General features: G+C 30.4%; 1 long non-coding RNA gene across 1 annotated transcript; it reads right to left on the reverse strand.

The window, feature by feature from the left end:
• Positions 1-976: 976 nt before the first annotated feature.
• LOC131180974 (uncharacterized) lies at positions 977-2956 on the reverse strand. The gene is made up of 3 exons (XR_009149622.1): positions 1814-2956; positions 1580-1640; positions 977-1500 (listed from the first exon to the last, which is right to left on the reverse strand). It is a non-coding gene; the product is annotated as an uncharacterized LOC131180974 (long non-coding RNA).
• Between the last annotated feature and the right edge of the window lie 2298 nt (positions 2957-5254).

Raw genomic sequence — 5254 nt, forward strand, 5'->3', positions numbered from 1 at the left:
AAAAATAAAATTATTTGTAAAGTTAAAAAATTATAAAAATAACCTCTTAAAAGTATTTTATATAAATTAAGAATATATCTATAATCTATCTATATCTATAATCTATAATCTATTTATCTATAATTATATATGAATATACAAATAAGAGGGTAAACTTTTGATCGGACACAAATATTCTTAATTTTTAAATTATTTAAAATTTTATAAATAATTTATTATAATTTATTTAAGTTAATTTTGAATTTATATAAGTTTAAATTCATAGTCTTAATTGTAGTTACTTCTACTTAACTAAGTTTTTTTTTTTATTGCAAATCAAAACAAAAGTTTATAAATAAGAGTTCATTAAAATTATAATTTCCTCTTTTTATATAAAAAAAATCATAATTTTTATTTTTTAAAAAATCATAATTTTTATTTTTTAAAAAATCAATTTTTATAAAATAAATTAAAAATCAGACATTTATACTTTTCTAAAAATAATTATAATAAAAATTATAATTATAATATAAATGAAACTCAAATCGTATTTTGCCACTATAACAAAACAAGATCTTTTTTTGGGGGGAGGGGAATTCACCACTAAAGCCTCAAATTTCACCTCTAAAAACTTTAATGATGAATCTTAAAATTGCCACTAGTTTGCCAAAAAAAAAAATGTCGCAAAAGGTTTTTGCAGTGAAACAAAAGACCACCACTAAACATTATTTTTAGCGGTGAAATAATTTTTCACCACAAAAAATCAACCCCTAGTGGCAAAATAAATTTTCGTAAAAAAAAAAAAAACTTTTAGTGGACAGATAAATTCCCCACTAATAATAAAAATTTATCCACTAAAAATTATATTAATAGAAAAAAAATTCATGAGCAATATTGGCTCCAAAAAAAAAAATTTGCAACAAATTTTTCATACCAATTTGCATTTAATCTTAATATTATAAATTGTAATGACCTTGTTCAAATTAATGTCAAGAATTTAATATGAAAATATTAAATTCTCTATACTATTGAGAAAAATAATTTATATACATATATTTGATGGTTTTCTAATTCCACATTCCACAATAAATGGATTAAACATCAAATTCTCAGAAATTGAATGGGTAAATGGATGCTTGAGATAATGAACAAAAGGAGAAAGAATTGAAAGGATGATTAGTCCCATCATCTTCTTGGTAGTTGAATGTATGATAGGCATCAATAAGCCGCTCTTCTTTAAGTCCTGAATCTGATAGAATGCAGCAGAAAGCTTTCCCTGCATAACTGAAATGGTATGAATGTCATACTCTAGCTTGATAATAATTATAAATCTTGGCATCATGATTTACCGAAGTCGCTTTCTTGTAAATTTGTGCCGGGTTAACACATTCACCATAAAGGTATTCAGATGTAAGCATCTCTAAAACACACCTACCAAATTGAGTAAATATCAACAAGCTTATTGTAATACCATTCGTATAATTCTGGTGCCATGAATTCTAGGGTGCCTAACAAATGCTACTGCAAGTTAAGAAATAATATAATTAGCTAAAATGGACATAATCGTTTACGTGTTTCAATGAGAGTAATTAACAAGTACCTATGACATTATGTGCTGATTGAGAACCCTGTATGATTGCTGCAAGGCCTAGATCACCAATCTTGACCAGTCCAAGATGGTCATTGACAAAGATCATTTTCCAATTATTCCAAGAATTTATAATGCAAAAAAAAAAAAGTGAAAGTGAAAATCAGAGTTTGTCAATCAAGCAGATAAAGAAATTCAACTAAAATTTTTTAAACTCATGGAATAGACAGTCTAAACACATTATACCTTTCAGTTGCAGGCTATTTGGCTTCAAATATCTCTAAAATTAATCTTTCTTGCAGCCTTGAGGAGTGCTGAAACAACAGTTTTGAATTATGCACAAACTACTAATGTTGCCCTTATGACTAAAGTGACATTATTTCTTAGCTCCTTTGCAGTCTAAAGATTATTTGTGATGACAGATGCATTTTACAACACTACCATATGGCACATATGGGTGTGTGCATCAACTGTCAACACTACCCTATAGCACTAGAATAAATAAAAAATACATTAGAGATGATTCATTGAAGCAAGAACAGACCACTGGCAAATAATTCATCACAGCTATATTAGATAAACTAATTCAAGGTCAATCATTAGGCACTTTAAAGCGAATTTTGCAAGTTTATATATGCAATCTAGTATCTTTTGAACAATTGAATTGTTTGTACCGAATTAGAAATTCTTTCCGCAAGAGCAGTTGTTCCTAATTTTCCAAACCATCAAAGACTGAGACCAACAAACTGATAAAGAGCTTATACATAACTGAAGGCAGGTTTTACATGAATTTTGTATCCCACCAATAGGTAACATTCAAAATAATGGCAGATTAATTAATTAATGTGAAGGGGCAACGGGGAGAGGGATCAGAATAGTTATTTAAAAGTCTTAAAAAATTCAATGGAAAAACCATTCCACTAATGTGAAGTTTGTCTCACCAGTCATATAAAACGCATAAGAAGGAACAGTGCCTGACAAGATAAACATCTATGGGACCCATTGTACTTCTAAGGACTATCCTGTATCTCCTTTGGGGATAGTTAATAGCCCATATTGAGTATGCCTGCACAAAAATTATGCATTTTGTACTTGATCGACCGGCGTCTGCTTATGGGATTACCTCATCAGGATCTGAGACTTCCAAAGTAGTGCCACGTGGAGCTTTAATTGCTACCATGGTTTCGTTCTGTCAAAGATAACAAATAATACACCCAATTAAAAAGAATTAGGAATTTTATAAGAAATCCAAGGATAATCAAAGAACCAAGTCGAAAGCTTAAGTAATAATAAGCAAAGAGAAGAACCAAACTGGAAGCAAGGTAAGCAAGCAGCATATTAAGATTCACTCTCCTTTGTGGGAGATTGCAAAATATTTATCCTAAATTGTATAACTAAATTGATATTCATTTAGGCAGTACAATCAATTTCACAGATCTGACTTGCCACAATATAGACATTTCTAAGGCCCCTAAACAAGAATTTTAGCTATTTTTTAAGTAGAAAAAGAAAAAGAAAAAGAAACACCCTTGAATTCCACGTATTGTAATTTATAGTGAAACACCCGTGAATCTTACTCCAATCGATCATTCTTTCTCCCAAATAAAAAAAAAAAATCAATGCCAAAGCCAGTGCGTCAAAATATCATCAATGGCCAACTTATACAAAATTTCTTAGACAAAGTTTAAACTTAGGCCATTTTGACTATTTTCATTCAACTAAGTGCAAGAAAGTAAAGAGTGCTCTAGTGAAGATAAGAATCGTACCTGATAGAAGAAAAATGAAATCTAGTAAATTAAAAAATGATTTCAAGTGCAATTAAATTCAGTAAAAGAACAACAAAGTGAATTTAAAAACCCAATGCTTTGACAAAGTAAATAGCTAAATGAATCAAAAAGAGAAAAATAACAGAAGAGCTAGAAAATCAAAACTTAAAAGAAGAGAGATTTCATGAATAAGTATGTTAGATTCATTAATTGTTCAGGATTCGATATTCACTAGAGACAAATGCCCAATCCTAGAGACAGAGAGAGAGAGGGTAAGTACCAATTTCTACAAGATTGCGCATCCAATTAACAACAGAATGAGAGCCAAAAACAATGGTGGTAGTTCCAGCTGCAAGAAACCCAGTAGAAACAAAAGCACATATATGTTCTAGTTCTAAGAATCCTTATTTTTCATTTATCGGACAATTCTATTTCTATGGTTATGAATTGAATACCAAAATCTAAGAAATTCACATCATTTAGGAATAACAAAGAGAAAATAATTCTTTAGCATATAATAAACCAAAACCTAATAAAATTAACAATTGAAATTATCAATTAAGAAGGAAGGGACAAGGTCTGGTGATAAGCCTCCAATTAAGAAGAAGGATTCTAGCAAAGCCATTGGACATACCAAAGAGTCATGCTTCAAATTGATTGGGTATCCAAATAAGAATAAGCAGAGAAGGGGCAAATTTACTGCTAATGGCAAATCAATATACAGAGGATGCCTCTGTCACAAAGACAGTTACTGCACCCAGGCCATATGAGGAGAGGACTGATGAGCTTGCCAACTTGATTCAGCAGACCAATCTGATTCAATAAGAATTAATGAAGCTAATGGAAGGTAAAATTGTGAATGAAGCTGGATGCGTTAAGTACACAAGCTTTGCAGGTAAAGTTTCTGCTTCACATAATCTTGGTTTTGATCATAATTGTTGACAGAGGTGCTACTTCACACATGTTCTAACAAATCCTTATTTTCTGAACTCATTTCTTTACCTTCTTCTAGAACTTTCTTTCTTCCAGATCGGAAAACACAATCAGTTCATCTTATAGGAATAGTACATTTGCATCCCCCTTAAACATGATTTGTTGTCAGTCAGTCAACTTTCTACAGATTCTCATGTTTCAGTTTTCTTTTCTACTTACTCTTGTGTTCTATAGGGCCCCTGGATTGATAAACCAATTGCTGTTGGACACATGGATCAAGGACTTTACAAGTTGAGATCAAAGATCATTCTTGCCTGCATAGACATCATCACATTCTGTTTTGTCCATACCTAAGGTTCATTCAACCAAAATTGTACATATTCCAGACTTATTTACATATTCCAGACTTTTATAGCAGACTTATTTCCATTGTATCTCTTGGCTTAATGAACATCATCAACTTTTATGCATTGCAAGTTAAAATTTTTAACACACCATGAACTTTCGGTTTTAGTCCATTCAACAAAGATACAACTAATGAACATAATATTATTTCATATCATCGATATATTAATTAACAACAGTAATGAAGTGTTTATGTAAATATTATTTCAAATTCTACATTCCAACAAGACCAACCAAATAAAAGAAAATTAAAAAAAAAAAAAAAGAAAGCAACCAAATGACTTAAACTTTGTACACTAATTTTCCATAACTAATAATTTTCGTTTCACATACATTTCCAAAAAAATTTTGTTTTCTTTTTCTACAGCTAAAAAATTAAAAGAAAACTCGTCTAAAGCTGACACCCAATTTATCATCATTCAAGAAACGAAGTACTTTCCATGGAGGAGAGTCCCAAACTGCCAACTCTTGAATTTGCAAACCATGACTCTGCTTTGCAAGAGAATCTGCACAGAAATTTTGTTCTCTATAGATATGGGATAAATAACAATCCCAATCCATCTTCATAAGTCTTCGACAGTCT

Source organism: Hevea brasiliensis, chromosome 6 (genome assembly GCF_030052815.1).
Source record: "Hevea brasiliensis isolate MT/VB/25A 57/8 chromosome 6, ASM3005281v1, whole genome shotgun sequence".
NCBI lineage: Eukaryota > Viridiplantae > Streptophyta > Magnoliopsida > Malpighiales > Euphorbiaceae > Hevea > Hevea brasiliensis.